Source organism: Tiliqua scincoides, chromosome 6, assembly GCF_035046505.1.
Source record: "Tiliqua scincoides isolate rTilSci1 chromosome 6, rTilSci1.hap2, whole genome shotgun sequence".
NCBI lineage: Eukaryota > Metazoa > Chordata > Lepidosauria > Squamata > Scincidae > Tiliqua > Tiliqua scincoides.
This window is the reverse complement of record NC_089826.1, coordinates 24,878,899-24,889,442: the sequence shown is the minus strand read 5'-3', so window position 1 is coordinate 24,889,442 and position 10,544 is coordinate 24,878,899. Positions and strand designations below refer to the sequence as shown.

Genomic DNA, 10,544 nt, shown 5'->3' with positions numbered 1-10,544 from the left:
CGACGATGCAGCCATGTCACCAGAGCAGTCCTTGAAGTCTCTTCCAAGTATGGGGACATTTATTTTCTTACCCAGGGGTAGCCCCACACCACATCGTTGAGTCTACTAGGACCTGCACCAGTGATTCTGCTGGTAAAGGTCTGAGTAGACCGAGGAAGGCAGATGGAGACCAGCAAGGGGGACAAGGTATCAGCTGCACACCTCCAACACTACACCCTTCCTGATCTCAATCCACCTCCACTCCTTGGTCTGATGTCCTTCTATTTCTCCTAATTGAGATTGTACATATAAGTATTATTCTTACTGCTAAGCTAAAACACTTTCTTACTTTACTTTTCAGTCGTCCAAGATCAAGATCCTACCCCATTGTCTCAGGGCAGTGGCCTAGCAGGGGAAGGGAAGCACAGTAGGGAACAGTCTTTTATGGTCCAATTAAAGAACATCTTGCATGTTTTTAGTCAGCTGATTGCATATCATTTTCCAGTGACATTTTAAAGTCTTAAACAATAACAGCTTTCATTGTACATTAGCAGGCAGATGTTAAATGGACATGGATCTCATACTGAAATTGTACTTCGTGTTGCTAAAAAAGATTATAGATAAATGTCATCAAGGTTCCTGAAGTTTTCACATGTACAGTACTGGAATCCAAAGAGGGAAATAAAGTGTGATAAGTTGGGTATAGTAAGTTTTACTACTGTCTATAAAATCTGAATTATGTGTATTAACAGATTAGCTAAGATTACTGATATGTAATCGTCAAGTTCCCCAAACTGAAGTCCATAGGTTAAATTGCATGACACCTCTTTTGAAAATTCCGCAGGAATGGTTGAAATGCCTGCTCCGCAGTAGTCTATCCTTTGTGTTGGGCTGAAAAGCCTGACGGAGTCTTTTAAGTCTCTGGGGATCTGTTTGTAACGTGTTTGTTCTTAAGTCAGACATCACTATTATTGGTAGTAAACATGCTGTGAAATATGAAAAAAGAGATGTCTTTACAATAATAGTACACTACTCTATATTGTGTGGGCTTACCTTGAAAAGCAGGCTAGCAGGGCTTGCTGGGGGTGGCCAGACAAAGATAGTGAAGAGAAAAAAAAAGAGGAGGAGAATGGAGAAGCTACTCTGCTTTTCCTACTAGGAATGACACCCTTGAAGTAGCCCTGTAAGATCAGCTAATTTAATGCACCTTGTGCTTTTCTGCTTTTATGGTTAGAAGTTTGAGAGTATCCTCGTGTGTATTTTAGTGGCTGCAAAGTTTTGTGGAAGCAAGCTGCAGAAAGGGATTCTTGTTCCTGCTAAAGGACATCCAAATGCATGTAAAAGCACTCATGTGTTTAATTGTTTTTCCAGCTCTCTCCCATATTACCATGAAGGTACTGCCATTACCAACATGCTTTGTTACTCTGTTGCCTCCATTCAGAGGCATTCCCACTTTTCCTCCATTAACACTCCCCCACACCTGGCAGCCCCCTCCCCCAATCTGCCAGTCCAGTCTCATGATACTTGGGGTAATGAAAGCCCCAACCAGATGTGCTTGTGTCTTCCAAATTTGTGCATTGAATGCTCTTAAGTAGGGAAGCTTCTGTCCTAACGTTTTACTTTTCTGTTTCTTGGCCCTTAATTACATTTTCTTTGTTTCAGTTTGAAATAAGAAATGGTATACTACTTCAATCAGGAAGGGAAGCAAATCTCCCAAAGGGAATGGAGCCATATGTAGCCTGAAAATAGCACCAATGATGGAAAAATCAGTGATGGACATGCCTGCCCTTTCAAACTGAATTTTTCAGAGAGGTGCAGAACGGCAGTTTTATTTCTTGCAAAAGTGCAGATTGCTTGGAATAGGCAGAAAATATAAAGCAATTGATTGTAATGGTGCCATATCAATTTCTAGATCTTCAGTTTTTAAAAAAAAAGCCACGGAAGAGATTTAGCAGGAAGTGCTGAGTCGCTAAAGGATGATGATAGTTAAAACCACGAGTCATCAAAAACTCTGAATAGTTAGTGACTCTGAAGATCAGTAAGGAATGCATCAGCCAGCTGCCAACCAATAGCAAGCAAAGCAAGAACTGGACCATCTGCTTGAAATACCAGTTCAGCAAGTCGCTTGATGTGTGCCCTGGGAATTCCGCATTCACAACAGGGCTTTTGTTTCCTTTGGTCAGACAATAGTTCCTTAGTTCCCAAATCAAGGTGTGGCTTAGGATGTGGCTGTCTAGAAAAAGAATTCCAGAAAAGAGGACGTGTGCTTCACTGGGATGTGGGCCAATATGTTTCTGAAGAATTCACTTAACGTGTCAGAATATTTTCCTGTCCTGAAAGAATGTTTCTAAACTTATTAAGGACATCCTGGTGATTTTCAACTTCCCCAATTGTTTGCCTGCCTTCCTGCTAACTGCAAGCTCATCACAGTGTTCCTTCCAAGCTATTCTGGTTGAATTTCTTGGCAGGGAATGGAAGACCTAGAGCAGCCATTTTCAACCACTGTGCCGTGGCACACTGGTGTGCCATGAATAGTCCCCAGCTGTGCCGTGGGACTTTGGGAGAGGGTCATTTATCAATAGAATCATTGGAGGATGTGAGCCCCCATTGACAGCACAGTGTGCCTTGTCAATTGTCAAAAAGCTGATGGTGGGCCTTGGCCATTTTAGTGCCTTCCTTGTCAGTGTGCCACGAGATGAAAAAGGTTGAAAATCACTGACCTAGGGGATAAACAAGAGTTAGAGCAATTTAAAAACTTTGTAGACCTGATACTTTGGATAAATAAGCATTTGTGCACACACAGAGTCATGCACATGCCTTTTAGACCCACTTCTACCTAGATCATATGTATATGAAGTACATGCCTGGGCAAAATGAACACTGGAAAAAATAAACAAAAATTTGGCAGGAGAGCTGCTGGTTGATGAGTCAGAACTGTGTGCTGGTGCACTGCGATCCAGCCTGCAGTGTCCTGGTTGAAAACAATCAACATTCTGCCCATCCTTGCATTAAATTATTGAGTGCTGTTACATATGCAACAGTGAAGTGACATTAGTGCAGTGAACATACAAACATAACTGGCCAGCTTAATTCATAGTAAAGAAACAAAGGAATGTATATCACTCTCTAATTGGTTTTACATGCTAGATATGTTCCTGGTGCTGTTTCTGTTTTCTGCTAGAAAGGCTCAAAGTGCAATATGCTAACTGTCCAATTCTATCCCCTGCCATTAGTGCTGATGCAGCCTCAGTGACAGAGTGTGCGCTGCATCCAATGGTGCTGGGGGGAATCAGGCAACCAGTAGAAGATCAAAATATTTCTACTTACCCCTCAATAGCCTGCCCAATCGCCTATTGGTCAGACCTAGGCTATGCCAAACATTTTGCTGATGTAAGTCTGAGAAAAGAAAAGGGGTGGTCATGTATCCATCTGCCAAGTAGGTGATTTATAAAAACTCACCCCAGAAAGAGGTTTAACCCTCTCTTCTCTCTGCCCTTCTTCTTGCCCTTTACTCAATGGCCTAGAGCAGGGGTGCCCAAACCCCAGCCCTGGGGCCACTTGTGGCCCTCAAAGTCTCTCAATGCAGCCCTCAGGGAACCCCCAGTCTCTAATGAGCCTCTGGCCCTCCGGAGATTTGTTGGAGCCCACACTGGCCTCATTCAACTGCTCTCAATGTGAAAGCGACTGCTTGACCTCTCATGTGAGCTGTGGGATGAAGGCTCCCTCCACTGCTTGCTGTTTCACATCTGTGATGCAGTAGGAGCAGCAAAGGAAAGGCCAGCCTTGCTTTTTGCAAGGCCTTTTATAGGCCTTGAGCTATTGCAAGACCTTCATCCATTCATATAAGTTCATCTTTAATATATTCATTTATGTAAACTTATGTAAATGTATTCAAATTTTAGATGTAAATTTATTTTTCCCCCAGCCCCCAACACAGTGTCAGAGAGATGATGTGGCCCTCCTGCCAAAAATTTTGGACACCCCTGGCCTAGAGTTACCTGCTTTTGGAATGTTGGGAATCTTGCTTGATTGTTCTCACATCAGGGCAAAACAGGGCATTTTAGGAAAGAAGGAAACAAAACAAGCCAAATTGGAAAGTGGCTGGGATGTTGCCAATACCCAGGTGCCGATCTGAGCAAGAATACAAGCAGATGATTTCAGGCAAACTTAAAAGCAAAATCATTCCCCAATGCATCTAAGGGCGCAATCCTATCCACACTTACCTGGGAGTATATATAGCTGGTGCAGGTCGGAGGAAAACTGTATGGATTGAAGGGTTTATAGAGGAATAAGAGAAAATTCCCTTGCCTCTCCCACGTCTCCCAATTGCCCCCTCCATAGCATCCATCGCTGCCTGTTTTGGCATGCCTGCCTACTATTGCAGGGCAGGGGGACAACAGGATGGGACTCTAAGGAACCTGTCATTTGATGTCATTGGTCCTCCAATTGGATGCCTTACAATCACCTGGGCATCCCAAGCTGCTCTTTGATGTGGTTCGGTGGGGGCAGTCAGCTGGAGTATCCCAGTAGGTGGACTACCTCGGACCTCTTGATCTTGAGGAAACCAGACAAAGAAGACAGGGAAGACACAAAATCACCTGTTTACTTGGTCTTCTTTCTGGTGGTGCTGATTTCAAAGTGTCTCCCAACCCCCCTCCTAGCTGAATCTTATGCTGAGGCTTTCATTGAGGAAAACATTTAAGGGAAAACAAGGGAGCGGGGGAAGTTCAATCAACACAGGCTTGCTATAGCGATGAATGAGGATTTCATAAGAATGCTGAATTATTTTCCTCCTTGATTATAACTGTTCTACCAGTATTGACTGTATTCCCCTAACCCAGGGCTTTCCAAACTGGGGCATCATGACTCCCCAGCCTGTGGGCCCTGGCCTCTGCCCCCTTAAGGGGCAGGGGCAAACCCCAGGATCGCACTGCTCAGGGGGGTGCAGGGGCTTGGGTGCACTTACCCAAGCCTCCCCAGGGTGCAGGGAGCCCGATGCGAACCTTTGTTAGGGCTCCCCGCAGCAGTGAAAGTGGAGCAATCGTGCTCTACTTCCGCTTTAGCAGAGGCAGGGCGCGATCGCTCCGCTTTTACATTCACTGCTGTAGGGAGCTCTAACAAAGGTTTGCAACGGGCTCCCTGCACCCTGGGGAGGCTGCAGGAGGCTTGGGTAAGTGCTCCCAAGCCCCTGCAGCCCCCTTTGACCTGCTGCCTCCCCCCCCCCCCAAGAACTTTCAGTGGCTCAAACTTTCCTGGAGGGTTTGAAAACCACTGCCCTATCCAAATCACTTAATGTCACTGTGCCCCTAGACTTTTAATTTTAGTAATGCTCTCCAGTTAAGTCAAGCCATTAAGTCAAGCAGTTCTCTTAGTCAAGCTCTTCAATTTAGTCAAGTCATTTGCACTGTTCAAACTTTCAAGTCATTAGAGCAGCTGTTCTCAAACCTTTCAGCACTGGGACTCACTTTTTAGAATGACAGTCAGGAAGTGGTGTCATTAACCTGGAAGAGATGTCATGGTCAGAAGTGACATCATTAAGCAGGAAATATTTTTAACGCTCCTATGCAACAAATTCAAAACAAATTAAGTAAGTAAGGACAGAATCTAGATCGGCAGATGGGCTGACACAAGTCCCTTGTGCTAGCCCATTGTCATCATGAAAGTATCGTAATGCCAGCATAAGGGGAGATAGGCTAGTGCACAAACATGCACCAGCCTCATTGCACTGATGTGGGCCACAGGAAGGGTGAGTTTGCACTGGCTGAACTCGGCTGGCATGGGAGACTGGCGGGGCAGGAGACAGAAAGGTTTCAGGGGGAAGTGGGTGGCAGGCATTCCCAGGGGCAGGTGGGTGGGGAGAAGGAGGGAGGGCCATGATCCGGCACTTATGCCGGATCCTAGCCCCATTCCCAGGTGGCCCAAAGCAGTCTCGAGCTGCTCAGATTTGTGCCACCAATTTAGCCTCATTGGGGCTGCCCCATTGGGACTGCTGTGGCTCTCTCTGGGGTAAGGGAAAGTTTCCCCTTGCCTTGGGCCAAGCCTCAGACAGCCTCAAACTTGCACTGGATACAGCGCAGGCCTGCTTGTTCCAGCACAAAATAGGATTGGGCCAGTGCAAGATAACTTAAAAGTGTATAACAAGGATAGGTTTTAAAAATTATTTAAAATAAAGTACCTCCTAACCCTCCCAAGCAGTTGCTGATTTGCTTAGAAAAAAAATTCCCCAAACATCCCAAAGGCTGCAATCCTATCTACACTTAACCCGGAGTAAGCCCCACTGACTATCATTGTTAAAACCATATACATAGTTGCTTGTTAAAAGAACAGATCTGTAGCATTTCACCAAATGCCATCACATACCATGGTAGCATCAAGTCCAATACATTAAAACCAAAATGCACATTGAAATGAATGGGGACCCACCTGAAATTGGCTCGAGATTCACCTACTGGGTCCTGACCCACAGTTTGAGAAACACTGCCTTAGAGACTCTAATATGGAACATTAATTGTTGGGAAAGGGGAGAGCAGAAAGAAAGACCCCTTTTCAACCCAGCTAGGCTGTTGCTATCAAAAAAACATACACTGGAACAGAGGCTGGTTAAGATTTCAAAAGAAATACTTTACTCACAGTTTCATAGTTGTGTATACATCTTCTAAAGTATCAGAGGATCCTACTACTTTGAAACAGTCAACTCCTTATATGGATGTGTGTGTGTGGGGTGGCCTGGTGGGCACAAAGCCCAGGCAGATCACATTCTCCTGCTCCCACAATGGTGTGGAAGAGAAGTGTGTGGAGAAAGGACAGTAGGAAATAGTATTAAGGACCACACCTCCTGCAAGGATCATAGTGGGCAGGTAAAAGTTCTCAGGTGTCTGGACAATACACTACCTTCCAAGGTCCTGCAGGTGGCGTTGCATCCAAACCAGGAATATGATCCATTATCATGGTCCCAGCCTGTAGAACTCTATGATTGTTGGCTGAAAAGTTTTTTTTGGGGGGGAGAGAGATTTCTCTCCATCTGGGAGGTAAACCTGTTATGTTTCTGCTCCACATTCTGTATAGTTACAACCAGCAACCTGGCATCAGCACTGTTTTAACTTTTTTATTTTTAAATTTTTTATTTTCAGCAATGTTTTAAGCATCAGTGTTGGAAGATATTTAAGACTTCAGCTCACTTTTCGCTGCAGGTAATGAATAGCACTCCATGCATCAATTGTAGTCATCATTAGTCAGTGCCCATTCACAAACACTAATGGCTTTTTTGATATTTTGTGCTTTTGAGTGTCTCTGTATCTTCAATTGCAGTTTAGTCATAATAAATGCACAGTATGTGTTAGAACTGCAGGCTTCTTAAATCAGGTTTCAAGTGGCTTCTAGTCTCTCAATTTCATTCCCAATTTAAATTGTCAACTTTCCCCCCTTTCCAATATGATATGCACACATCTTTTAATGTACTTAAACAGCTGTTTTGTTTTTTTAAAAGTCTTTAAAACCAATTACAAAATTGAGTTGGATTGGCAGCACATTTTACAAAACCTTGGGACAATTCACACCAGCATCTACATATCTCTGCTGCAAGAGTGCTAGCTACACTTTTGGATGCATATTCTGCCAAAACCCAATCCAAGCTTTGCCTGGAGAATTATGCCCACATTTAGCTAATTAGCACCTTTTTTTTTTACCTAAGAATGACCCTGTTTCTGCCCTGCAGTACTGCTGGACCCCACCACCAGGGTAGCTCACCTGTTTAACCTACAGAGGTCCTCCTTCCTGCCAGCAGCTTCCCACCACTACAGCAGCCCCTTGGTCCTCACAGGTCTTGGGCACAGCAGCCAGTCTTAGTGTCTCCAGTAGTTTCTTCTCCAGCAGCTTCTGAAGTCCATTAATCCAGTCTGTCCTTCCTCAAGTTTTTCTCCTTCTGCTGCCCACACCAAACGCTCCCTTCATCAGGTGCTTTTATGCCTGAGGGCCTTATTGCCTTCAAGTGGCTGCAGCTGTGCAGCACACTCCCTGGAAGCCCAGGCCTTACCCATAAAGGGGCCACTGCTGATACCACACCTACCTCCTTGCCAGATCTTCCGCAATTCCAATACAGTGCATATTTTGGCTCTTCTGATCTTACTTGTATTACTGGCCGAAAGTGTGAACTGACTCCACTGAAAAAGATATTTCAGATTATGTATGATGATATGAAAGCTGTGTTTGTTATGAACCCATCATGGCCCAATCACACATGCTTCTCATTTTGTGTTGCAGCAGCCATCAAGTGATGATTACACATGCATGAACAGACCTGACTGTGTGAATTTATTTAACTGAAAACCATGATTAGAGGTGTTTGAAAATTATGTTTATTTTACGCAAAAGGAAGCCCATTGTATTCAGTAAGACTTAGGCTGCAACCCTATCCTCACTTACTTGGGAGTAAATCTCATTGAACACAATGGAACTTATTTCTGAGTAGACATGAATAGGATTGGGCTGTTAGGCTCTAATCCTATTTAACCAGAAGCAAACACCTCTAACCATGGTTTTGGAGGGCTGATATGGAATGCTTTCTATGCTCATTTGTGAATCGTCTTTGGATTCTGCTGTAATCAAGTGTTGAAGATTTATGCATAAACAAGAACTGGGCTAGTCAAGGTTTGGATCATCTTTTGTGCTGTAATATGAATTTAGTGGTACTTTATATAGCCAGGAATGGGACAAAGCTGGACTATTTGTATTCCTGGAAGGGGGGGATGCTAAGTTTCTTCAAGTATTGGGGCACCTGTGTAAAGTGGCCCCTCCACCTTGGCTTCCAAGCTATTAGGGAAGGCGAGAGCAAAGCGGAGATGCTTTTGCAGTGGGAACTGGTTCAGAAGCCATGGGGGAGAGGGTGCTTTACACAAGTGCCCAGCTGTGTACAGGTACACCAGGTACACCAGAAGAAACTTACTGTTTTGCCTCCCTCTTGTTACCCTGCACATGCCTGATCTTGTCTGATCTCAGAAGCTAAGCAGGGTCAGGCCTGGTTAGTACTTGGATGGGAGACTGCCTGGGAATACCAGGTGCTGTAGGCTTATACCATAGTCTTTCGAGACTGAAGGTTGCCAACCACCAGGAACTTCAGTGAGCTGAACTCAGAAGGTATAAAGGTAAAAACAGCTGTTTTGACTCAATTGTTGCATTATTATTTTCCCTTGCAGAACAAGGTCATCATCAGCATTTTGTGGTCTTTCTATCTCTCATGTTAGCACTTCTGGTGTTATAATTAAATATGAGTATTCCCTGCACAAATGCTAAAGAAATTGACTTTCTTCAGTGTTTTATGGCATTTGCATAATTATAATCTCTGCAACGCCTGTCAGATGCGAGCTGTCAAGTCTGTTTACTCTGCAGTGGAAAAGTATTCACTGGGATGTACAAATGTAACATTTGCATTGGTAACGGGGAAACTGAGGTGCTTGAACTCTATTATGCAAAACAAAAAACCCTCTGCTTTGTAAAAAATTGTCAGATGTATTCAGATTTGGCCTTTCTCACATCCCATTAATAAGCAGACATACTTATTTTGTCCCATTGCAGGATCTCATTATCTAGAAAAGACTTGACTGTTGGCACAGTTGAGATAAATTTTTAAAGCACACCCCAGGCTACTGAAGGTCCCTACAGTCATAGATCTATTCAGTTGGCAAAACTACAAGTACAGAAAGTGTTCAAGAATTGAAAACAAATAGAATAGCGTAGCATCCTTCACATAGCCAGATGTTTCGGGATTTAATCATTTGTTGAACCTCCTCAAGTTCTCACCAAGACTGAGGGAATTCCAATGATGTAGTGACAGTCGTAGTAACGTTGGGACACTCATTTTGCATGAGCAGTACTACAGCCCAATCTTATGGCCTTGCTGCACCGCTGGAACCATCATGCCTGTGGTAGTGTGTGCTTTATGGTTATTGCAAATGGCAACATGCACTTTTGCACAGCTGGGCAAAAGTGGCTTGCCATGAGTCCTGGTTCTGGTCAGTCAGTGTAGGGGGTGGACAGGAGATGAGGTGCATGAAGTGGGATGGGGAGGGGGGCAGCAGGATGGAGACTGGGGTGAGGAGGAGAGTATATTGAGGGCAGAAAGGGGGCAGTATTGGTGGCAGTGGCACCTCCATATCCTATTCTCCTTTCTGACCTTGCTCTGCCTTCCCAGGTTCACTTGGACTTGTGCCAGCTAAATTGCCAAGTAGACCCATCACAGCAGGGCAGGCTTACCCACAGGCAAGGGAAGAAAATTCCCTTACACAGAGGAGACCCCCCAGGACTCCTCTCCCCCTACAGAATGCAGTGCATGGACCAGTGGCACAGCTGCATTGGTTGGGGGGTGTGGTTTGAGAAGATTGGGCTGTTATAGTACAAGCCTAGGTATATCTACTCTTGAGTAAGCCCTATTTAGTTCAGTGGGACTTAGGACCCAATCCTAGTCTTCATATGCCAGCTCACCGCTGTTGTGCACTGTCACAAACATGCCATAAGGTATGCTGCGGGCCCTAGCGCCAGTGCTCCGCTGATGCTAGCCCGGTGCTGAGTTA

The 10,544-nt window shown here is 44.6% G+C and overlaps 1 pseudogene; it reads left to right on the top strand.

The window, feature by feature from the left end:
- The first annotated feature begins 8,926 nt into the window (after nt 1-8,926).
- On the top strand, nt 8,927-9,044 carry LOC136656689 (5S ribosomal RNA; annotated as a pseudogene).
- The last annotated feature ends 1,500 nt before the right edge of the window (nt 9,045-10,544 follow it).